This window comes from Lissotriton helveticus, chromosome 3_1, assembly GCF_964261635.1.
Source record: "Lissotriton helveticus chromosome 3_1, aLisHel1.1, whole genome shotgun sequence".
Lineage (NCBI taxonomy): Eukaryota > Metazoa > Chordata > Amphibia > Caudata > Salamandridae > Lissotriton > Lissotriton helveticus.
The window spans coordinates 924,246,023-924,272,550 of NC_136061.1; the positions used below are offsets into that span (position 1 = coordinate 924,246,023).

The 26,528-nt window shown below is 43.5% G+C and overlaps 1 protein-coding gene across 1 annotated transcript in view; it reads left to right on the forward strand.

Annotated features, from left to right (window-relative positions):
- The window catches only part of NCMAP (non-compact myelin associated protein), a 990,488-nt gene extending 964,746 nt beyond the window's left edge, over positions 1-25,742 (forward strand). Inside the window, exons 5-7 of the transcript XR_013608733.1 lie at positions 5,583-5,667; positions 12,063-12,209; positions 21,668-25,742. The gene's annotated coding sequence lies outside the window, so the exon portion shown is untranslated. The remainder of the gene's footprint in view (positions 1-5,582; positions 5,668-12,062; positions 12,210-21,667) is intronic.
- The last annotated feature ends 786 nt before the right edge of the window (positions 25,743-26,528 follow it).

Genomic DNA, 26,528 nt, shown 5'->3' on the forward strand with positions numbered 1-26,528 from the left:
TCTGTGGCATCAATGAAGTAACACCAGATCTAAGTCTTCCCAGCTCAGCTGGATGGCTTTAAGTATACACAAACTCACTTCCTCCAAACAAAAAAATGTAATTGTCCGAGAAACACATACTGTGTCATAAAGTTCAGTTTTCATGTTGGTAAATACTGTATATTCGACTTCCAAATTGCATGCAATTTAATCGAGTACGCATATGTACTACTCATTCACAGCACACATTGTTTCCCACAAGCATAGGTATTACAATCAAATGCCAGAGATGGCCACCATAATGCCAAGGACAACACAATAGGCCAATAATGGGTACTATTGCGTGGATGCCACCTTTGTGTCAGGTCTATTATTATTATTATTACGGAGATTTCTAAAGCGCCTGGTTACGCCCACCGGCGTGTCCCCGCGCTGTGGTGAGAGGCAATGAACAGGACAGTAAACAATTAATCTAGTGTAGAACAAAATAGATGGGTTTTTAGAGCTCTCCGGAACTTAACCTCCGAAGGTTCAAGACGCAGTTCCATAGGGAGCCTGTTCCAGCTCTTAGCTGCAAGATGTCTGAAGGGTCTGCCTCCCATTCGCGCTTTCTTGACTTTGGGAACAGCTACTAGGCCAAAACCGGTGGATCTGAGTACCCGACTAGGTTTGTACGGTGTGATGAGGCTCAGCAAGGGGACGGGCGCCTTGCCCCCAATAATGCGATGACATATGCATAGCGCCTTAAAAGCAATCCTCTCCCTGACAGGAAGCCAGTGGAGAGCTTTTAAGGCGGCTTTGGAGGCTGCTCTTTTTGGGAGCCTCAGTACCAGCCGTGCTGCGGCATTTTGTAACACCTGCAGGCGACTTAGACCTTTAACCGTGGTCCCCAGATAGAGAAGGTTGGCATAGTCTAGCCGTGAGCTCACCAGTGCATGCACCAGCGTACGTCTCGCATCAACCGGAAGCAAATCAAGAGTCTTCTGCAGATTTTTGAGAACGCCAACGCATGTCCCAACCACACGACCAATCTGGGGAGTGAATGAAAGGTCTGAGTCAAACATTACCCCAAGATTTTTGGCCTGCTGGCAGGGTAGTGGAGTGTTGTCAAGGCATGCCGGCCACCACACCGATGACCACACAGATGGGTCGCCCCCCACCACGAGCACCTCAGTTTTGGCCCCATTCAACTTCAGGCAGTTGTTAGACATCCAGGAAGCAAGCTCCTTCATGCATGCACTGAAGTTAGATGCCGCCACCTCTGGTGCTCGCGACAGCGAGACAACCAGCTGAGTGTCATCGGCGTATGACACAATTTGCAGGCCGTGACTCTCCACGATGTTTGCTACAGGGGCCACATAAAGGTTGAACAGGGTTGGACTCAAGGCAGAGCCCTGCGGCACTCCTTGGTCCAAGTTGATCATACGGTAGTAATACTCCCCCTATCTAACCTGAAAGCCCCTATTAGACAAAAAAGATTGGATCCACTTCAGCGCAGTCCCCACGACTCCACCCTTGTTCAGACACTGTAGCAGAGTGGAATGAGCTACAGTGTCGAACGCTGCACTCAGATCGAGTAAAATAAGTGCCATCGTGTGCCCATCATCCACTCCTTGTCTGATGGATTCCGTGGCCATCAGCAGTGCTGACTCAGTGGAGTGACTGGAGCGAAAGCCAAACTGAGTTGGATGAAGCAGGCTAGTCTTCTCCACATGAGCCATCAACTGAAGATTAGCCACCTTCTCTGCCACTTTGGCCAGATAGGGTAAGAGAGAGATAGGGCGAAGGTTATCCAATTTTTCCCAGCTCACATTTGGCTTTTTTTTGAAGTGGAAGTACCACTGCTTGTTTCCATCTGTCAGGTACAGTATGAGTACTAAACGAAAGATCAAGTACATCTCTGATATAGGGCTCCAGGATCTCAATACTCCCCGCGAGCAGCTTGGGCAAAGCCGGATCTAGGGGGGATCCTGACTTGATGGATTGGCATATCTGTATCAGGCTTTCATAAGGTGGCGTAAGAAAGCTCATGAGCCTATTTTCCTCCACAACATCCAGTTCTGTCTCTCTGAAATCAGAGCCCCTTCTATCACCACCTGAAAAGGCGGAGTATATAGCAGCCACCTTATTGGAAAAAAAGGTGGCGATGCGATTACAGGATTCCTCTGAAACACTAGCCGGATCAGCACGTGGCCCATGGAAGGTAATTTCTTTATATATTTTAAATAACTCCTTACTCGAGTTTTCGGCTTCCCCTATTCTTCCTGTAAAATATTTGGCCTTGGCGCGTCTAATTAAATTATGGTAAATTCTCAGTTTAACCATGTATTCTTGTTTGGCCTGTTCCAGAAAGGCAATCCTCCAGCGTCTTTTCAAGTTGTTTGCATTCCGCCTTAATTCGACGAAGTTCATCGCTAAACCAGGGGGCGGATTTCTGAGGTCTGCTGCCAAGGTTTTTTACGCGCAGTGGGGCCGTAGCGTCCAATGCATCATTGATACGCTCTTCCAGTCTGTCCGATGCAGAGTTGGCATCCAGACCTCCAGGTCTACCTCCTTTGACCAAGGCAGTATCAAACTTGGCTTTGGAGAAGGTTGCCCATTTCCGACTGGGATATTTAGTATTGACTCGCTCTTGGGTATTTGTTATTGGCACATCTATAGCAAAAGGTACTAGATAGTGATCAGACCAAGGAATCGGTATAGGGGTTTTAACTTTAACCTCCTCCCAGTTGGCAAAAATAGGGTCCAGAAGATGGCCCTTTTGATGTGTAGGGGATGCCTGGGACCTAAGATGGAGTTGAAGAGCATACAGTCCCTGACAAACGTCAGTGGCTCCCCTATCCTGTGGATCGTCTAAGTGCAGGTTAAGGTCGCCTAATAGCAGAAATGTATCCCTGCACAGGGCCTCTTCCGTCACGCCTTCAAGCAAACTGAAGGTAAAACGAGCAGAAGGGCCAGGTAGACGATAAATCAAAAGACCCTTCACAGTATTGCTAGCATTAACCTTTATAGAAAAAGCCCCATGCTTCACTATCCGCTGTAGAAAATGGAACCAATTCACAGCATAGCGGGGTTTTAAAGATTATCGCTATTCCACCACCTCTACCCACAGGTCTGTCCAACCTGACCATGGTATAGCCCTCCGGAAGGTAGGCGACTACATCTGGCTCAGAGTAGGAATCAAGCCATATCTCGGTGAGGAATAGAAGATCAAACTTCATCTCCGTGAGTAGATCGTAGATGTCCAATTTATGCTTAACCATAGATCTAACATTTAGTAGTCTGCACATCAGCCTTAGGGCTTCAGCCTTCCTAATATGACTGGTACTCCACGTGTATTTACATTCTTTGCAGGCAATGTCCTCCTGAGCTCTCAAGCTATGAAGGCAGGCCTTATCGGTATCGGGACACATTGCGCGGAGTTGGCCAGGGCTCCACCGTATAGACGCCCCGTTTTGTCCAGGGGTTATGGCCCCTGCCCCCGTCCGGCCGTGGACGGGCGCAGACGGGCTTGCCTTTGGCGCGCCGCCGGCGCGCCCGCTGCGCGGCCGGAAGGGCATCCGCCTTTATTACCCCGCAGTCCGTCTGTCCGCAGTCATGTCTAGACACCATTATTACTATGGATGCCCAAAATATATTAAAAACGGTAATCAGGGTTGCCCCATAAGTTCAAGGATGCCCTCAGCTTGTCAATGGTGGCCACCATTCTACAACATGTGGCTACCTCAATTTGACCATGATGCTAATATCCGAACACTGGCCACCGCCATGTCATGCCACCATTATGCCAGGGCTAGGCATTATAATGCATGTGAGTATTGTCTTTTCCCTAAATCGGCACTTAGAGCACTGGAATTTTTCACATGTCCGTTTTCAATGCACTAGTCATTTTAGCTTATTTATTCCAAAATTGTGCTTTAAATGCACTTTTAATTTATCTTTTTCAAAATATTCACAGGGCAGGGGAACCTCCTATCAAAACCTTACTTGGAGGAAAGCTCCCTTGCTGAAATTCAGATCGGGTATTAAATCTGCCTTTCATCAGCGCCAGGTGAGGATGTGGGTGGAGCCAACAGAGAGTGGGTGGCGCCATTGGAGGAAGTGGGTGGAGCCAGGTGAAAGTGGTTGTGTCCTCCGACCAATATTTGAGCACCTGGACTTCATATTTTACAAATTAAGCACTACATGGCACACAGGGTAATATGCCATGTCAATTTTGTCATTTTTCATTTCATGCAGGCTGCTGTGGCAGTTTGCATGGCCTGGGTGAGGGGTTCCTAGGGTGGCACTACTGGTGCTGCAGCCCTAGAGTACCCTCTTCAGTCCCAATGCCCTAGGTATCAGGGCAACCATTTACTAGGGACTAACAGGGGTAGCTGAAGTGGTGCCAAACTGGGTACAGTTTTAGGAAAAGAACACAGGTGCTGGGGACCTGATTAGCAGGAAACCTGCATACTTTCAGTCGACATTGCACCAGATACTATGCAAAAAGTCGGGTGGGCGTACTGCAACAGAACCCCATTTTATCCCACAACCCAACCCCTACTGATATTTATTGGTGCTTCCATGTCCTTCACCATCACTGACGCTAGCACTTGTCATGTTCGTTTATAGCCGATCCAGTCACCTGTTCCCTCATGAGGATATTGGTTTAGCTTCAGTCAATTGTATTTATACCCCTTAGTATTTATAATGTAATGCCTTTCCAAATTTAGTTATATGAACCTTTTTTGAGCCTCTGCCAGCTTTGTGCTTTTATTTGAGACCCTCTGATCTAAAGTATAAATTCTCTTCCAAACTCCCAAAAGTTACTGGAAGGTTAATGGTTTTACAATGTAATTCCCTTTATATTGAGCTGGAATGCATGCACCCGCCTGCTAGGCATTTCTTTCTTGTTGTTTTGACCAGTAATATTGTTAATTGCCTCTGAGATCCATGGTGAGAAATCACTCCATTGCTGTGTACAGTCTGTGCACATGCTTGAGGTACCATGGTACCAGGTAGGTGAGTGCAAGTCCTCAAGACCCCCTGAGCTGCTAGGTAAGCCCATGTGCACACCCCTCCTTCGAGCTGTCAAGTGAGGATGTGGGGCCAGTGTCCCCATCAGGTGCTTTGTGAGCTGATGTCCCAAGTGACCCCTTGAGGTGTTAAGGGAGCACAAGTTCATAGAGGACCTAGTCACATTTTTGCAACTCTTCACTGATTTGTTTTCCTTTTCTAAGCACGTGACGGGTTCAGGGAGCCAAGAGTATTGAGGTAAATTGAGTCAACTGGTTCAAACTCAAATGGGCTTAAATTTTGTCTGCACCAGAAGACAGATATTCAAACTTGAATGAGTTAACTTAGTAAACATTTTAGAAAGTTGAATTTCCCATTTGGCAAACATCTCCCTCCGTAGCAAACCGCACTAGGTATGAACATCTTGTAGGCTTTTCAGTGTATATGTATTTTACAGTCTGTCCAGTCTATAAAAGACCCACGCATTCTTAATTGTTTCTTCACCTAATGTTCTTGCCGCTGTGTTCTTTTTATTCCAGGATGTGATATTTGTAACCTTTGTCTCATTTCTAATGTAATGTTTTCAAACTGCTCTGTTTTATCAGGCTCGGGAGCGATAGTAGCGGCTATTGTTGTTGGAGTGATAATCATTTTCACACTGGTCCTGGTCGCATTGAAAATGTACAACAGGTAATTTATGTTTGCTTGGTTCATATTGCTGTGCGCTATTTGAGTCGTGGTACTAGTAGGCCTAGTGAAAAAGTTCTTAGATTGTAATGTCAACTCCTGTCTGGGAGTGTAAGTTTATTCAGCTGTACTGTGTATACTAAAAGTGGTGGCTGCAGAGAATCCTACCTAACTAGAGAGGGCCATTAGAGAATTAGGTAAGTTCGGCAAGATAAACCCAAGACAAGTTGGAAGCAGCCGAATATTACTGCACCTTTAGCTGTGGTATGGTTATCTTTGTTTCTTCTGATATGATGCCTCTTCACCACCAGTTAACGATTGCTTACATTATTCTGTTAATATGACCTAAATTCGGAAAGAATTCGAATTGCTTGTGGTTGCCACACACTTTGGCCACTTATAAAGTAGCTAAACCTTAGAAGGAGTTAACTTTGTGCAGTCGGATACTATCTCAATGCCAGTGGTGGCTCCTTTGGTAAGGCGGAGGCGCGTCGCCTCACTGAGCAGGTCAAAGAGGAAAAAATAAAATGATAATAAGTAATTGTTATTATTTTATTTTTCCCCTTGCTTATCTGGGATGGGGTGCGCCTGCTCTGCTCACAGAGCAAGGCAGGTGAGGAGTAGTTTGCCCACTCCAAGTGCGCAGGACGCTTTGGCCGGCCGTCTTGGGTTGGTCAAACCGTCATGCGCACTTTGCATGTTCTCTATGCTGTCTGCATTACAGCCTGCATGGAGAACTTGCCCAGCCTCCCATTATCTGGGTGAGTGCTGCTCCATGGCGCTCAGAATTGCCTAGCAGGGGGCTGGGAGCCAGGTGGTTCCTACTTCCTGCCCTGGAAGCCGGCAAAGAGGGAGAGGAGGAGGTTCTGGCAAACAGCAGACAGGTAAGTGTTCATTTTTTTAATTCATTTCCCCCCTCCAACCCCCCCCTACCCCCTACCCCACAATCGGGCCCCGCATCCCAACCCCCTACCCCTTTTAAATACCAGACGCCACTGCTCAATGCACCAAAATACATTTAGGCGCATTGAAATAGGAGCTTTGTTAAATAAGGTGACTGTGGTTAGTATAATAAGATATGGCCCTGTAATGTGGCGATTTTCCTTTCGTTGTACTCCTGGTGAGATCCAAGTCAGGCAAGGAAGTACACTGGACAAAGAAAGCACTGTCACATCTGTGCAACAGCACAGTGCTTCTGACTTGAAGATTGTGGTAGCACAGAGACTGCGTAGGTTGCTTAGCAACTTGTTGCACATTCTCTGATTCCTGTACTGGCAGCATAGCCTGTGAAAGGTAGCCTGCAGGCATACACAACAGCCTACATCAGCAACTAACTCGCATATAGGTGCTTATTTCTACTACTGTTACTTCTCTAAACTTTAATGTGCCCACCTGTACATCAATAACCATTTACTTCTCTCAATTATCATTACTGTTACTTTTCTCCCCTATTTCTCATCATTCCCTAATGCTAAATCTTGCTTTAATGCTAACCTTTTCCATAACCTTATTTCTGATTGAATGAAATTATTTTCAATCTCTCAACAACAAATCTTTACTATTAAATGTAATTACTTTTTTTTTAAAACCTAGCCTGCCACCCAATTTACATTAAACAATACATTATACTAAATTAATACTAACTCTAACCCTATTGTATTATCTACTTCATTGCATTGAATATAACCTTCTTGTAATCTTAATGCTAACCATAACCCTATAATTTAATCGTGATATTGTAACGTCTTACCCTAACCATAAATCGAATAACATTTAAATAATTATAATTCATTTTCTACAATTATTTTTAAACTGATCCAAACCACAATTGTGAATTCTATAATTTATTTTAAATTTCATATACATAAACGAAGTCATCACAGTAATACTAACCCTCACCCTAAACTGGACTGGTGCAATTTAAAATACTTGGTAATAATGTAATAACCTTTTTTTAACACTATTCCTAAATTATGATTATCTGAAAATAAGTTTGCCTAATACATTGGATGAAATTCTGGTATTATTCAGTATATACAAAGTAAACATGCCTTATTTTAAAGGAAAGAAATGACGTAGAAGTGTGGAAGTAATGCTTGGACACAGTATATGTATATTTTAAGGGCTCTGTGTTTGATTTGCAAAACTTTCCATTTTATTGTATCCAGTCACTTTTATCCCTTCTTTTCTCGCACAATTTTCCCCATTTATTTTAATGTCTTTATTTGTTTTACTATTTGCATGGGACAAGATAACATTAGGATTGGGTGAAAGGTATAATTTTGCATGCAGAATTAGACAAAGTGCACAGGCTTTGCACTTTGAGAAATTTCGAAGCAACAAACAACCATCTTTACTATTGCTGCATACCTTTCCCAATACTGTCTGCAGAGTGCCCCTTGTGTTTGCTTTTGAACCTGGTTACCAAATCTGCTTTCTTGTTTTCCTTGTCTTCCTTGATGCCTTTTTATTGAAGATTGAACCTGCCTTTCCAAAAGTACAGTAGTAATAAAAAATGGGAAAACACCTTCCACTTTGATGTTTGAGAGGAAAAATATCCCTGTAAATATCTCCTAAGCATATTCCATATCTGACAATATTTAAAAACGGCAGTGGTGGAACAATTGGGAGCACATCTATTCCCCTTGTGCATACAATATCAGCATACAAGTCTTGGTGCTCCTGCAGATCAATTTAGGGAACGACTGCGCCGCGAGGGAGGTTCGAGGACATAAGGGGCATATCATAGCCCATGACTCTGTGACTACACAAAATAAAGAATTTCAAGCGGAAAAATTGAAAAAATAAGAAGCGGCTTTATACATATGAATACGTGACGCGGTCTACTACATAACAGAGAGAAAAAAAATACCTAGGGACAAACGAATCCCCAGGACAAGACTTGGACGGACATACACTACTACTGTTTGGTCATTCGTGCTAAATATCGACTGAAGCCTTGAAAAAGTTTCTATGAAACGAAACGTGTCGGCTGCCGGTTCAACGCTTGGAGGGAGGATTGCCACACCAAGCTGATCATCCTGATTATATTGCTTATGTTTCACAATCTTGTAATTTTGGCATAAATTCATATTACACTGACACGGCAAGAACGACTTTGATGTCTTGCTGCTGGTACTTTGAATTGATTTGCTTGAATAACTTTATGAATTGATATATACTTGAATAGGGGTGCTGAGGTTTATTTCCATATTCCATTTCTATCTGTGACGTCTGATAATCTAGGCACAAATAGAAAATAGATGTGCCAATACTCACCGAGATTTGATTGCAAGTAGCAGCATGAAACATTATGATGATCTCAAGACGGTTTCACTTTAAGCATTCTGTTATTAACCAAAAGATATACCAATTTTCCTTGTCAATCATTTGAAGCTGAGGTAGACCCCATCTGTCAGTTTCAAAGCATTCAAATGTTTAAAAATAAAAAAGGATGTGTGATGTATAGCTGAGTAGATGTTCCCAATATAGTGTACATTACAAGGCCCTCACCTTAGAATCTGAAGATGGATTGTATGAAGTGGTAGTTCAAACAAAAAATTCAAACACTCCTGTTAGTGATACCTTTTATTGGATTAGCAGAAAATGTAGTAATGTGGGCTTTCGAGATTCCACATGACTCTTCTTCAGATGATAATTACTACTTAACTGGTATGTTTTTAATATCACCTGAAGAAAAGGTTTGTGCATTCTTTAAATATAAAGTAACACAATGGTATCTAATTTCCAGTTATTCCAATGAAAGGTATGTATCCAAGGCCATAGTGTTTGGATCTGAGAATCCAGACAGATGCAGAAAAGTAAAGTTGCTAAAACTCACAAGGAACATCAACTTTCTTGCTTCTTTAGTTCCTATGAAAATCTCAGATTAATGCCACTGGTCTCAAAAATGATTTGGCCTACAACAATCTCTACAAATATACAACACTTGCAGGCTTTTTTTGGTGTTTGAGTTTCTACAGTGCGTGATGAAGCTGACATGACTTCAGAATCTTCTAACCCAAGAGGTGTCCATCTCTGAATAATTTGATTGAGATATGTTGCTGTAATATTCAGTAGGTGGCGTTCGTTTTTCAAGATCAACAACCCATACACACCAGGGGGCATTTTGTTAAAACAGTCCAACAAACCAAGAAAAGAGCCTATAAAGAAAAGATTCAAGTCTTTCTGAACAATTATTAGATCTTAACTATAAAGACTACCCTTACTCAGATGTGTAAATGAATGAATAAATGTTCTTTCTGATAAAACCAAAATATAAAACTAGCATCAGCTGCTTAAAAAAAATAAAAGTAGGTACAAACAGATGTGTTTATTGTCCAGAGACTGAGAATGCTAAATGGATACATTTGGCTAGGTTGGAAATATATGGTCAAATACTCTGAACAGAATTATAAAAATAATGTAATGATTAGTTCATGGACCTACACAGTTGCAGTAGTTGAAATAATTAGATTAAAGTTTAAACTGAAAGATATACAGTGTTATACATTGTATGTAACAAAACTGAATTCATTCTTTGGTAGGTCTAATGCACTAGGGAGTTATGACTGCTCAGATTCTGAATCGAACAATTAGCTTGATTCAGGATGTTGAAAAAACCGGTCTGTTATGCGTTTTATATTGTTAATAGATTTGTGAAACACGTTGAACAGTGCAATATCAGGGAAGAAAGAAGAGTGTGCAGGGCAATACAGAGCTTAGCAAGAAATAATGGAATGTACGATGTGTGGGGGGCCAAGAAACCGTTAGATCACGGATACACATTTTTTTCAGCGCCTCACCGCAAATGTGTTAGGCTCGATTATTTTTTTATATCCCGGGTACTATTAAGCAATGCAGTAATTGAGAGGTTACCACGTATACTGTCAGATCACAACCCTTTAAAATTAACAATAGAAGGAGAAGGGTTTAAGAAGGTGGCGGGGTCATGGACGTTCGAAAGGGGCTTGCTGAAGGACGATGATTATATTGCATATATGCATGTATGGATTAAAAAATTTTGGGACATTAATAGAGGGAGTACTAACATCGAGAACGCTTGGGATGCATTTAAGGCATGTGTCAGAGGGGAGACACTTAGCTACTCCATTGCTAAACAGAGGAGGGAAAAAACAGAGAGAGATCGATTGAACAACGCCCTGATTCTGGCAGAAACGTGCCTCGAGCTAGCTACCTTAGACCAGCGGGGATTCACTGAACGACTATTAGAAGTAACAGTAGCTAGGGCAGCGGCTCTGGAAGAGGTAGCGATCAAAGCCGCCAGACTGTACGATGTGCAGAGAGAAAGGTGCTACGAATTTAGCGAAAGGATAGGACGTACGTTAGCTGCATTTCAAGACAAAGAGTAGCTAAAGGCGAAATCAAGGAAATTAAAGATGGAACAGGCCAGATAGTCACTGATGATACGGGGATAGCGGAGGTATTCAGGGTTTACTACAGCACGTTATACAAGGAGGAGCTAGATCGAGACAGGGAGGAAATAGAGCTTTACCTAGAGAACACCCCGGGTAAAGTACTAAGCGAAGAGGACAGAGAGTATCTGGACAATGATATAAGGGATGAGGAGATAAACAATGCTATATTGGGGTTACCAAACGGGAAAGCAGCTGGACCCGATCAGATACCCGGAGAATTTTATAAAGTATTCTTATCCTCAATATTCAAAGAAATAGCAAGAACCTTCAAAGGAGTACAGCAAGGGCAGGCGATTCCAGGTAGCTGGGCGGGAGAAGATATAGTAATTTTACTAAAAAAAGGGAAGGACCCGACTGAACCTGGTTCATATCAACCCATCACATTAATTAATGCTGACACAAAAATATTCTCAAAAATACAGGCAGTCAGATTCGCCAGGGTAATCACTCAATTGGTGAGTGTCAACCAACACGGGTTTATACCTCATAGAGACACCACAACTCATGTAAGGAAAATGATCACACTGTTTGATATACAGGAAGGGGAAGGGAACCCAATGGCCACCCTGTTACTTGACGCTGAGAAAGCATTTGACAGGGTGGCATGGGAGTACTTATGGGCTGTTTTGAGAAGAGGGGGGGTGGGCGAAACCTTTATTAAAGTAATACAAGCTCTTTATACAAACCCAACAGCGTGTGTCGGGATAAATACAGGCCGTACGAAACCCTTCAACATCACCAGGGGCACAAGGCAGGGGTGTCCCTGCTCACCATTGTTGTTCGCAATGTATATAGATCCATTGATACATAAATTAGAACAAAACGCACAAATTGAGCAGCGTATGGGATTTCGTGGTGCCAAGAAGCGTCTTAGGGACATGGGGATGCGTTACGCAATGCTCTTTCCGACCAGGCTGCGGGTGGAGTATAATGATCGAACTTTCTTCTTTGATCGGCCAGATGCTGTGAATGACTGGCTAGACTCCCTGCCTCATCGACCTCCTGAGACTGAGTCCGAAGCCCACCCGGGCGGTGCTGAAGGTGGCGTAGAGAGCTGAACATTTCATCTTTGACTGATGCCTTGTTTTGTATAACTTCTCCAGGGATGTAAGCCTATGTTCCTCTACCTCACTTGTGTTTTGATGTATGATTCTATTCTCGTCATTGGTTTGATCGGGGGGCGGGTGGGACAGAGCCTTTCCTCCTCCGGGGTCTTTGTGTAGAATAGGGGTTCTTGGGCGACAGGCACACTGCAGGTTGGGGTGGCTTTTTAGCTTTTTGCAGGGGTGCAGGGTGGGGGGTGTTTTCTTGTTACCTGGGGGGTGGGTGGTTGGGAAGTCCGTTGTTTGTGTGTTCTGTGTTCAAGGCGACTTTATTCTGTATCTGTACTGCTTTTCATGGTCATGCTCATTGGTGGGGGGTTTGGGCTTTTTCGGGTGGGATGGGGGGTAGCGGGTTGAGATTTGTTTCGTGGAACGTTAATGGTCTGGGAGATCGTATCAAACGAAGTGTGGTGTTGAAATGTATACGACGTTTATCTCCTGACATTGTTTTCCTGCAGGAGACTCATTTGATAGGCAATGTTTGTCATGCAATGAATAGGTGGGGCTATCGCCTCGTAGCGCATTCGGGGTTTACCTCGGGTTCCAGGGGTGTGGGTATCCTTGTCCGGGCTTCCCTCCCCCTGGCTATTGATGATGTTATTCAGGATGACCGGGGGCGGTATGCTGTTCTTGTGGGTCGCTATGAAGGCCGTGCCCTCTCCTTATTAACTGTTTATGTGCCCCCCGGCTTGCAGACTTCTACCTTTTCAGATTTGGGCCGTGTCTTGTTGGACCTCCCTGATAGTACTCTCTTTCTGGCTGGTGATTTTAATTCGGTAGTCTCCGGCCTCCACGATCGCCACCCCCCTAGGGATACCCCTGCGGCTCAGCAGTGGTTGGGTGGATTTTTGGATACCTTTGGCCTGGTGGATTGCTGGAGGCTTTTGCATCCTACGCAGCTTCAGTACACCTTTCACTCTGGGGCCCATGGGAGTCTGTCTCGGCTGGATTATTTCCTGATGCCTGCGGCTCAGTCCCCAGCGGTGCGTGAGATTGTGCACCTGCCCAGGGGTATCTCTGACCACTCTCCGCTCTGGCTTCGTTTTGAGGTTGGGGTGGAGGCAGTGGGCCGGGTGGCCCCCATTAATCCGTGGTACCTCACCTCCCCCGAGACCCGCACCCTTTTGCTTAAGTCCTTGGACTCGTATTTTCTGGATAACGAGGGGTCGGTTTCCTCTGCTGTGTCCCTATGGGAGGCCTTTAAGACCGTGATTCGTGGGCAGGCCCTCTCCCTTATTGTTGAGGCTAAGAGAGCGAGAAATAGAGAGGTGATTGATCTTGAGGGGGAGATTTCTGCATTGGAGGAGGGTTTGGAATCTGGTGTCACACCTGAGAAGCTCCATGCCCTGGGTCTGAAACAATTTGCTTATAAGTCCATGGTCACAGATGCCGCCAAAGTGATGTTTCGGGAGCAACAGGGTCGTTTGTATGATGTGGGTGACAAAGCGGGTAAATTGCTGGCATGGCTGGATAAGAAGGAGAGAGCTAATCGTGTGGTACCCGTGATTCAGTCTGCGAGTGGTGTGAGTGTAACGGACCCGATTGGAATAGTTGACCGGTTTGCCGATTACTTCCGTGTGGTGTATACCCCTGTGTCTGTGAGGGATGTGGTTGACTCTCGCCTTCTGTTGCGTGATATAGCCCTGCCCATTGTTTCCGATTTAGACCGTGTGGCGTTGGACTCCCCCTTTACGGTTGATGAGATAGCTACTGCCATCCGTTCCCTCCGTTCCGGGAAAGCATTGGGCCCGAACGGGTTGCCAATCGAATTGTACAAGTTGCGTCCCGATAGGGTGGCTCCGTATCTTCGCGCCATGTTTCTGGAGTCCCGGGAACGGGGTATTCTCCCTTATGATCAGAGACTGGCCACAATAGTTGTCATCCCCAAGGAGGGTAAACCACGTAATCTTTGTTCCTCCTATAGGCCCATATCCCTGTTAAATGTTGAACCCAAGGTATTGGCGAAACTCCTGTCATCCCGTCTCTTGACGGTCATTAGTGACTTGGTCCATCCGGATCAATCTGGATTTATCCCGCATCGCAACACGGCTCTGAACCTGCGTCGTCTTCACGGCGCGGTCGCGGGGGCGGGGCTTCTGACGGAGCCGGCCATTTTGGCATCGTTGGATGCTTCCATGGCCTTCGACACGGTGGAGTGGCCTTATCTTTGGGCGGCTCTTGAGAAATTTGGTTTTGGGCCTGAGTTTATTGGTTGGGTCCAGTTACTGTACGCGGAACCTCTGGCGCAAGTAGTGGTGAATGGTAGGGTCTCGGCTCCTTTCACCCTTGGTAGGGGTACCCGTCAGGGATGCCCCCTGTCTCCGTTACTGTTTGCGCTCGCCATGGAACCATTGGCTGCTTGGCTTCGGTGGGAACCTTCCCTCAAGGGGATCCGCTGGTCTCCGGACTTTGAGGACCGCGTTTCGCTTTACGCGGACGATATCCTTTTATATCTCACCTCCCCGCGTAAATCTCTGTTGGTTCTGTTTGACGTTCTTGCTTCCTTTGGAGCCACTTCGGGCCTTGTTATTAACTGGACCAAGTCCTGTGTATATGTTCTTTCGGGGGTTTTGCCCCCCTTGCCGAGCAGACTTCCTATTCAGGTGGTCCACTCGGGTTTCAAGTATTTAGGGATTTTTATTACGTTGGATCCGACGCTCCGCTTTGAGCGTAATCTCCTCCCACCGTTGCTTAGATTGCGCCTGGATGTGGCCCGTTGGCGTAAGCTTCCTTTGTCTCCTCTGGGCAGGGCGGCTCTGTTTAAAATGATGTCCTTGCCGCGATTCCTTTACGCGCTCCAAAACTCCTATGACGCTATTCCTAAGACCTATTTCCAAGAGATTGAGAGTCTTCAACGGCAACTGATATGGGATGGGTGTCCGCGTATAGCGCTTGCAAAGCTCACCATCCCTTGGTATGACGGGGGCATGGCGCTCCCCGATATCAAGCGATATTACTGGGCTTCCCAGTTGTCTGCCATTAATCACGTGATGTTTTCCCCGGGTCGTAATCCTGCATTCGAGATGGACAGACTCCAGCTTCCGGGTGGGGACTTTACCAGAGCGCTTTATTCCCGATCGGCCGGGCGCCATCTTGTGGGCCCATCCAGGATTGCAGTAACGGTGTGGCGGGCTGCGAGTGTGAGTTTGGGGTGGGAGGATCGCTTGACGTTGGCGACGCCGCTTTATGCATCCGAACGTTTGGGCGGGCTCTGGTCTACCAAGGGTTTCGACCGCTGGGATGTGATTGGGATCTGTAAGGTGGGTGACGTGTACTCGAACGGTTGTGTGAAGTCGTTCCAGGCCCTCCAGGCGGAATATGGTTTGAGTGGTAGGGAATTTTTTCGCTACCTGCAGGTCCGGCATGCCCTCGCCTCAGTCTTGGTCCCTGATGAGGCCCTGCCTGAATCTTCCCCCCTCGAGGACCGTGTCCTTGATGGGCATCTTCCCGATAGCACTATTTCTCTTATTTACAAGAAATTGATTAATAATCGGGCGGACTTACTGGTCCGACTTCGGGAGGCTTGGGTTTGCGATGGGTTGGAACTGGACGACGAAGATTGGCAATCGGCGCTCTCTTCTCCCAAGGAGGTGGCCATTCCTGCCCGTCTCCGCTTGGTTCAGCTTAAGATTCTTCATCGGGTCTATGTCACTGGTCCGCGTCTGGTTACGATGGGCTTTTCTTCGGATGGGCTATGCAAGCGTGGATGTGGCTTGAGTGCGACCTTTTTGCATATCCTTTGGTAGTGCCCGGTTGTAGCTGCTTATTGGACTGCTGTGCTTGAGGTGATGACTGCTGTTACGGGTGTTGCCCTGCGGCCGGAGCCTCGCAGATGTCTGTTGAATGTGTGGGAGCCCACTGACTACTCGGTGGCCCAGACCAGATGGGCTACCCTTGGTTACATGATTGCGAAGCGGGATGTCGCGCAACTCTGGGGCGCTTCCAGGCCCCCTGAGGTCTCAAAGTGGGAAGACAATATGGACTGGTCCATGTTTCGTGAGAAGACGGTTTATGTGGCCAGAGGCAGGCCCAGGGCGTGGACGAAGGTTTGGGGCCAGTGGAATGATTATCGTGGGGATATTTGCACCCCTCCCCTTGACAACACAGCTGAGATTGTCCTTTCTCCCTAGACTAGAGTTCCCGGAACCCTTCCGTAAGGTTTTTTATACTTCCGGTTCTCCCCGCTGCTCCCCTCCCCCCCCCTCCCCGACTTGATTGGAGCCTCTGGGCTCTGGGTGTGTTCTCCTGATCGTGGAACCGTCCCCTCCGCTCTTTGGGCTGACCTTAAGTATCATTCATTCGCCTTTTAGTGTTTGTGTTTCTTTTTGTAAAAAATAAAAATACAAATTGTTCTGTGTTGTCTATAGAGTAATGCTTGTACTTGAGCTGTACCTATCCACGGGTGTACATTTTCTTACATGCACTGTGCCTTGTTATTAGCGGCCAGCCCGTGAGGTTGTAGGCCCATTCTTGTACTTTTCTATGCTTACTCCAATAAAGGTTTTGGAAAAAAAAAAAAAAACCCACAAATTGAACCACTGATTACTAGGAGGGGAGATATAAAGGTTCTAGCTTACGCAGACGATATAGCGGTTATTACACCTAACCCAATGGAGGCGATAAGGGAAATCGAATCAGAGGCGGAGCAGTTTGGGCGAATAGCGGGATATGCATTGAACAAAAGCAAGACACAAATTATTAAAAACATGCATACAGGCTGTACAGACACACGGGTGGTCAACGAAGGGAAATATTTGGGTATTACTATTACATCAGATTTAGGAAGATTGGTGGAAATCAATATTAACCCCATTATAACGAAAACGAAGAAAGACCCGGATAGGGTACATAATTTGCATATGACACTTGTTGGAAGGGTCAACTACGTGAAAATGAACCTGTTGCCTAAAATTCTATACTTGTTTAGAGCAATTCCGCTGTTCTTTAGTTTGATTTGGTTTAAGAAATTAGAAAATATGGTAAATCGTTTTGTGTGGGCACAAGGGAAGACTAGAAGGGCACTGAAATATATGTCACTACCACACGATAAGGGTGGGTGGACTCTACCGGATCTCAGGATGTATTATTGGGCTGCAGCTCTGCAGCAGATGACCTGCCTGCTGGGAGGGACGGAAGGAGAGGGGGATCTGCACACAGGGTCATTAGAAGTGTATGGTTTAATTTTGGGAGATGAAACCAACAATGCTTTCTTAAGATACTCGGAGCCAAGTTATTTCAAGTGAACTAGGTTTAAGACACTAGAAGCTGCCGATAAAATTTGGAAGGCATTTAAGAAAAGCTTTGATTTGGGGAGATTTCATAGACATACAAGATTAGCGGGGGACTTAACGTTACCTTCGGACATTTTCACTGATGTAATATTTAAAGAATGGGTCAGACAAGGCATTAGAAATATGGGAGATTTAATGGGGGAATCAGGGGTACGTCAATTCACGGAGCTCCAGCAGGAGTTCGGGGGTCAGCAACCGGACCTTCTTTAAGTATCTACAAGTAAGAAGCTTTCTAGGTAATAAACGTGGTGGTCAGGCGGGATTTAAGGGGAACCCAATATTACAGATGATCGAAGCAGAGCGGCCATGTACAATTAAACGGCTGTACGCAGAATTGATAGAACATACAGGGGATGATCTAGTGAAGTATGAGACCAAATGGATGGAGGCATTAGGAGTCTCAGAGGAGACATTATCAAAATCACTGAGCTTAGGGCATGAAACCTTATGTTCGGCGTCACTACAAGCACAACATTTTAAAACCCTGTATAGACTCTACTACACCCCAGCTAGGATTGCTCAGTGGGGAGGAACACAGGGGGTAAGGTGCCCGAGATTTGATAGCTTGGAGGCGGATATAATTCATATGTTCGCAGGGTGCCCAATCCTTTCACCACTCATAAACAGTATTGAAATGTTCTGTGATAAATCTCTGGCTTTCAAAGTGAAACTGACACCTGATGTAATAATATTAGGCCTAGAGGATTGTAATGCACAACAACATACTGCAGGGGGCTTCATATTTGTGGCAATGGCCGTGTTACGCCTCTGCATAGCGGCTGCCTGGAAAGATAAACTGGCTCCCCCATTCCAGCAGTGGCTGGCTAGGCTATTGCACATGCATAACCTGGAGAAGGCTATCTACGCGAGAAAGGGGAAAATAAAGAGAGCATTGGGCTGCAGCTGTGGAAGCCAATTGCTGACTGGAAAGATAGGATGTTAAATGTATAAGGGGGTAATGTAAGGTAGCAGGTTCTGAAGAAGTGTATATCGGTCTTTTTTTTCTTTGTCCTTGTTGAGTGGTTGGGTTTTTTGGGGTTTCTGGATTGTTATGTTTAACGTTTCTTTTCTTCTTTCCCAAATGCCTAATGCTTTAGTTGGTATGTCCAGTCAGGATCCTTTTTCTTTTCTCTTATTTTATATCATAATCTGTAAAAAATGAAATAATGCATTATGTACCATCTGTAAACGAGAATTGACAGTCATTGTTTGGCGCGGGGTGGGGGGTAAAATTGCTGTAAAATGTTAATAAAAAATTTTTAAAGAAAAGAAAAGGCGTCTCAGCACATTGGTTGCTGGTGCAAAGGCTACAATTAAATAAGATGCAGCATGTATATTCAACACTCATTCCTTGTGATGTTTCATACAATAGTGCTGTACTATGTAAATGACGGGTTGTGCAATACCACTCCTGACCTCTTCCTGTGGACAGGACATATCTAGAGGTAAGAGCTTTAACAAAGGAAGATTTTGAGGAAGCCTGTCCCTGTGTATGCTCCAGATTTCTATTGAGGTTTAGTTAGCCCATACTTAAAGGGGAATATAAAACCCCAACAAGCATCTTGATAGTTCAAGCACCACCTTACACATGCAACGGTTTATGTGAAGGTGTAGAGGGTCATTCAAGCCTCTACCTTTTTCAGAAGTCAACATGTAAAAGAATTATGGGTCCTATTTGTGCCGTGGACATAACAAGAAATCTTAGAAATCTGGAACAAATTATAAACTTGGAAATCTGATAGGCATGACAATAGCAGGCAAACACTGATTTGAGTGGTGGTACTACAATCCCTACTAATATCACTTCACAATTGCTGATAATTTGCATGCAGTTGAAATGGTTGTGAGTAGAGGCATGATAGGTAAACTCAAAGAGGTAAAATACAGGTCAGAAACAGTAAGCAGCAAAGCCAGTCAGGTCTGTTATGGAAAGCACATACTTTGAACGGTCCAAGGCTTATTAAGTTAATAGGTCATGTTGTCTGGCCCCCTACTGACAATTCATTTGGTATCGTAAACTTGGACACATCCCCTGAGTGTCCTAGAAGTTCACTAGTATGCTCTGTGCATGAGACAAAGATGAGAGGTGGAATACCAGCAGACAATGACTCTAAATCCACAAATAGGCAGTGTTTGAAAGATAGACTTGTAACTGATGCTGTTCTGAATTCCCTTAACTTATCTCTCAATTTAAATGTTGATTTGTGATTCTGGCATAACTTTCAGGTAGGCTCCTTTAACACATCCACGTAAGTAGTCATTTAGGTAACCTAAGTTAATACCTGGCAAAGCGAAACAAATGCTGTCGCTGCCATCGCTATTAATTCTAGTTTGCATGAGTAGTGTTCTATAGCAGAGGTATGTTCTGAATGTCACAGTATCTGCTGTACCTGTTACTTTACGGTTCACTCCAAGATAAAGTAATCTCTTTTCTTATGCATACTCTCCTGTTTGTAAATGGTGTGTCCCGAACAGTCCTGATTTTAACAAACAATACATTGCCACTACTAAAACGTGTTCACTTTTGCCCACACACCAAGGTAATTCTACTTCAGAGTCTTTTATTTCCTTAATATTTTCACCACACTCAATTATGCTAAAAATAATTGTACTAGAAATGCAACACTGTCCTTTTAGAATGCCCTTTGTTCATTAATAAATTAGCAGGAATTATAAACTTGAAACTTTCCCAAGACCTGTTTCCTTAACCCCTTCGATGCTCATGACGGAACGGTTCCGTCATGAGCTACGGTTGAGCTGTGCTCATGACGGAACCGTTCTGTCATGACCACGCCCGTTTCTATTACCGCCCAGCACCGGAGGGGGAAACGCGGTCGCGCTGAAGAGGTTAATCCTCTAACAAATGCCAGAAATTGGTAAAGATATGTGGTTTCAACATTGTAGATGTGGTATTCCTTTGACTGGTTGTCAAGATCATTGTCAAGGTCAAACTCTACCGTTACTATTGGATTTTTCAACATCTATTGACTTAAATGTGTTACAGTAGCATAAAATAGATAGCTTGGTTTGAATATACTGTTACTAATCTTTACAAAAACATAGAAAACCTAATTCATTGAGCATTTGGTCGCTGATGGATGTTCAGTGTTACTTGTATTTTTCACTCTTTGGTAGAAACATGTTTTTCTTCAACTGGGGGAGATCCTTTGTAGTCCTTGCCTTTTTGCTCTTCTACTGTCCCTTAGATTATTTGTAGATATTTCTACACCTCCTTTTTCTTTCATTTCCACCTCATACATCCTGGCCAATTGTTAAAGATGTATTATATGATCTTAGGCACAATGCCTGCTAACAATTTTAGGGTTCTTATTATTAAGAGACAGAGTGCATGCTAGCCTACTGTTTGAACCATATTCTGGGTAAAATAAAATATTTTGAAATAATACAAGCTCTCCTGCCACATGAAAATAGCCTATGGGTGATCATAAAAGTGTGTTGTGTCCCAGGTGGCCTTTGGCAACAACTCTAAAAGATTAGCGACTTTGAAAGGCTCCCTCCAAGGTAAAAAGATGAATGCCGTTTTTGAAAAAATCTTTCATGGGTGACCTCAAGGGAATGACAATGTTGCTACTCGGTTGTATATGTGTACTGCTCTGAAGGAATGAGTCTGTGCAACTGTGTGGTTGATGCACATCCCAATTTATTGCACCAATGCCATTTCCCTGATACAGATCATTGCTAACCATAATTTGTCTACACCCTGTCAAATATGTTGTTACAGATGTTCATAACGTACTCAGAATCCAATTTTCTGTTTTAGTTAACACATACTTGCTTGGATTGTTTACTTAAACCTGTACTTTTTCCAAGATGTTCAGTCTTTGTAGCTTCAACTAGTAGGGCACCACACCAAACTATAAAGCAGTTAGGGGTCATTCTTAGTAGCATTCTATAACTGCACACAACCCAACCAAAATGCAGCGTGGTTAGGAGTCCTTCATGGCGGTATTCTAGTTTCCACATTAGTTCTTTAGGAGTTATGTGTCCACAGAATAGTCTAATTCCCTTTAAGGATGTATATTCTAGGCTATACATCCTTGCTAGGGTTCAAAGAATAGTATTCTACAGTCTATGTCGAGGAAGTGAATGCTAACATTTTGGAAAAATACCAAAATCATAGCAGAATAATATATTTTTCTTTTCTAAACAGAAGTTTAACAACGGAACGTGAATTTGGATCCCAAAACACAAACCCCACCAAAAGCAGAAAAACACCAAGTGCAACAGGGAAGAACAGCGTGGGAAGTCAACCGACCACTGTGTCATCTACACCAGTTGACATCCACTTGGAGAACAGATGACGAAAAGGACACATAACAGTGGAGGAAATGTATATTACTTGGAACCACAGACAGTGCTGATCGGGCAAGCCTATCTCAGAACTATTTGAACATGAATTTGAAGGAATGATAGCTATCTTCTTTAAATCTGTGTTAGCAGATACGGATTCAACTCTTTGACGAAACTTGTCCACATTTGGATTTTATCTCTAAGGAAAATGGATCAAGTTTTACACTTTTGATTTGTGTTGGTCGATTTTAACAATAGCAGTAAGCTCTATGTTGTATTTTGATAGTATAGTCAGTGCATCACGAAATACTTGAATGTCAAAAATAGCTGCCATGTTTTCTGCTCTTCTCCAAATAGTTTTTTGCATCGGTACGCATTTGCAGGATTGTTTTTCAGAGATGGCTCCATTACTGGTGTGGCTGCATTGCACGTTCATTCATAAAGTAGTCATGTGAAGTCGGAATTATTACTGCTTTAATTAGTTTTTGATTTGGTGGGTTTTTGTAGTTAGTCATTTATGCACCATCAGTGAAAAGGAAACGTTCACTAGTCAAGTAATTACTGGTACTTTATTACTTAAGATGGGCACAAGTGAATCTGTGGCACTTCATGACATGAAAATAAAATAAAAAGTCACCTGTCTGCAGTGGCAACACACTGCTTAACACAGTTTGGGGCTATGCAAAAGGTATCCAGTCTGTTTTGCAGACATAAAAAATGCTACTCTTTTATTCATTTACTTACACAAACTCTAGCTTCTGAGCCATGACATTAAATGTTGAGAATATACATCACATCCCGCCATCTGTACTAGCAGATCACACATAGCCAACATTTTATAAATGTAATGCACTAGTAAAAGGTGGAGCACTTGTTCATTGTGTTTACTGCTTAGTAATTCCTAATTGGAGATTGCAAATGTTGCTACAATTTTCACATGTGAACGAAGGGCTTGTATCAGTGGAGAATTTCCTTGCCCTAAGTTTTCTTTATATGTGCTCAGTGGAGACTGTCAAAATGGTAGGATTTCTGTATTCTGAAGGGAAATTAATCACATTTCATCAACATTTAGAGAGACCATGTCATGGGAATTAACATTGTATTTGTACTTTTTGAGGAGAACCTTTGAGGATCTGCTGAATTAAACCGTTTCACCATTGGTTATCGCTGTACTAGTGATTTTACAGTCGCCTCTGACGAGAACGTGATGACATATTGCCAAATGTTAGGGCTTATCATAGCCTTTGGTCCCATTATTTTTCCAAGGAAGGTGGAACCTTTGTGCTACTTCCTCAAAGCAGGACTCCAGCATGGGTAGGTTGAGTATGTCACATGCTGTCCAGCCTTAAAAGCAGCCTCATTTTCCTGCTAGCCAACTAGAAGGTTAAACTGAGCCCCAAAAGGCCAAACCGTGCTTAAAGTAAACATAAGGATTGCATAAAGGTACTCCAATTTATATTTATAGTTCAGTATAACAGTATTGTGTTTGTCTATAGCTGTAGTTTGCACACTTTTCATCATCCTAACTCAGTTTTCCTTTTCTTAACGAATGTATGACAGGTTAATGACCGCCACTTTCAACTTTACTGAGTTGGTTGTGGGTTATTATTGGTTGATTTCATTTGCACGTGCCCCCCCCCCCCCCCAGCTTTCTAATGACAGTCCGCTCATTTGTTTAAAGTATATGTCTTTGGAAAGCGGAGAGATCTGTCAAGTTGACCAGATACTTTACTGAAGGATGTCGAAGGAACAATGGCTACTTGTGGAATCTTTCTGACTTTACGTCATTCATCACCATGACATTTCAGACATGGTGGTCGCTCTTTGAACTGGATACTGATGATAGATTTAGATGCAAGGATCTGAGCATCTTTATGCTTTCTATGATTCCCACCAAATTACTTCTCAGATTGTCTCCCTATACCAGGCCAGTATCATTTTCGTTGGTTTGGGAAAAAAACTGAAATAATTGACATTTTAAAGTTCTTCTAAGGAACATGCAATGCTTTTTCAAATGAGTGTTTTAAGGTTTTTTATCAATTAATTAAAATTCCTGTTTCCCTGTTAAAGGCACAGAGGGACCAACAAAGATCTGAGCATTGTCACATTAAGGCGCAAGATTTATTCAGCTAACTCCCCTCCCTTCTATTCTTGGTTTTTATTCCATGTATACTTTTCAGGCCGAGTAAGATGCATCTTCTAGGCCAGGCCTGCTTGTTTGATAGTCTAAACTTTCAAAATTCTAGAGACCAATCAACAACACAAGCAGCCTCAGAAATCCATATTTAGTTTCAAAGTGTAGCAGAGATGCAAATATGTTGAGTGAGGCATACAATATCTCAGCTTTGTTTTGATTATCTTTTTGCGCGGTGTTGGAAATAATATGAACACTTTGTGTGATCTAATCGGGGCTCATAACACCAAGAAACATTTTAGATGTAGTGTGTGCTAAATGAATAATTAATTAATAATGGGGCACAAAATCATGTACTCCTTTACTGACCCATCCTTGACAATACCCATGATTGCATTCTGCCCCAACTAGGAGGTATGTCTTGATTGATGTTGCGGAGGCAATGTTTATCAATTGATTTTCAATGATTCTGTTTACTGTCTCTGTTTGAATATTGGTTATAGTTCAATGTTTTGCACCACTACATTGTAGGGGTAAAAAGCCCCAATGATGCAAAGATACCATAGATATTTAAAATGTGTCTGGCATCCTTCTCATAAAGGTAGATTAGGCAGGCATTCTACTGTTGAGATGTGTGATAACGCATGCCTTGAGGCTTACTTTACTTATCTCTTGGGTAAGAGACTCACATTCTCACATTCAAAAACTTATGTTAATTAGTTGGCTTTGTTCTGTATATGTTGTACACATTTTCCTTTGGTTTCACCCCTAAACCTCTCCATGTTTAAGAGGGAAATAGGCTTGCAGAGGTATTTGAGCCACACTAGCGTACATTAGTTCAAAATTAAATCAGAAATGTTTTAAATGTAGAGTAAGTGAAATTTAACTGTGCCAAGTTAAAGAAAAGGATTACAAAAGTTTCCTATAAACACTGCAGTATGAATAGTGTCTTAGAAGCTAATTAAGTGATTGACAAATGCAAGGCATGTGCCAAAAAAGGAAGATGCTTCAACCTTATGGCTTGCCATTTCAAAAAATGGGGTTTACCCAACTGTGGTCATGGACCTGAGTGCTGTGTGATACAGAAAACAGTGGTCCTAGACCACTAGGATCACTGTAAATCCCCTGCCTAGCTGACCTAGCCACATGCAGTATATAATGGTGTTCTATTTAGTTCAAGTACATATTAGCTAAATCTGGGCACGGTATGGGTACAGAAAATGCAGTCTAGGCTCTTCAATAAGGCGTCGACGTTTCGACCCGACTTAGGACTCAGGGGTGCTTTAGGCCTCAGCCATGCGGGTCTTCATTAGGACTGGGACAGGGTGGGGGAACAACCGTGATCAAGGTGCTTAGTCACCTATACGGATAAAAAGTTAAAAAGTAGGGGTGGTCAGGTTTGTTGCAAGTAGGTTTGGGCTTAAAACAGAGAGGGAATCCGGTCATGGGCCCTCGCTTACCTCTCCTGTAATTTTCTGTACCCCATACCGTGCCCACATTTATCTAATATGTACCTGAACTAAATAGAACACCATTATATACTGTATGTGGCTAGGTCAGCTAGGCAGGTGATTTACAACCTGACCTACTGTAACAGAATGTATAAAATATCCCTTCCTTGATTCTTCTTTCTCTCATTACCTTGTATCCACCAATTCACACTGAGCACTACTTACCTTTGCACGTTCTCCCTTGGAACAACCCCCTTTTTTGTCCTTAATATTGATGTATTATGAATTTAAATACTATATATTACCTAGAAAGATTGTCTAATAGTAAAATAAATGAAACGGTGATCTTGGTCTTGGTTTGTTGCACCTTCTGTTTCCTTCATTTAATGTATGAATAATGTATTAAGTACTGTGAACTCTACTATTTTTAGTATTCTTAATGTTCATCGACTGATTTGATCAATTGAATCGTTACGATTAATGATTTGTATCCTATTGAAATTAGGTCTTCAACCTTATGGCTTGGCAGATTGAAATCCTTCATCTGGGAGCCAGTGTGCCACACAACCACTTGATCGAGCAGACGAGAATCTGATAATAGAGCGGACATTGCTTTGCCAAAGGGTCCTCCAAACTATAAATCCTATCTTTTTGATCCACAAAACTTGCCTGACTGCCTACAGGAGTGTATTCAGTGTATGCCTGGTAAGCATGTGTAACATAAAAGCAGTTGCAGGATCCTTGATCAAAGTATTAAAAAAACAGTTTTTCTAGACACATCGGCCGTGGTAAAGGCAGCTATTGGGCCCTTGTTAAAAGCGTAGATATGGCCAGTGGTGGTTGCTCCCAATGTGACATGGTAGGGTGGGAATACAAATATACAAACAAAAACATTAAACAAAAATTACCACTTACCTGATGCTACGTCCCCCAACTTCCTACTCTCCCGATCCTTGACTGGTGCACACTGCGCAATCTCCCAGATGCTAATCCCGACGCTGCTCTCATGCTGGGAATGCTATTACCCAGTATGAGAGAAGTGCTGGGATTGGTCTGAGTGGCCTGGTTTGCCATTCAGACAGGGCCTGGGAGACTGTTTGTTCTCTACCTGACTGTGCAACACAGCTAGTTTGGAG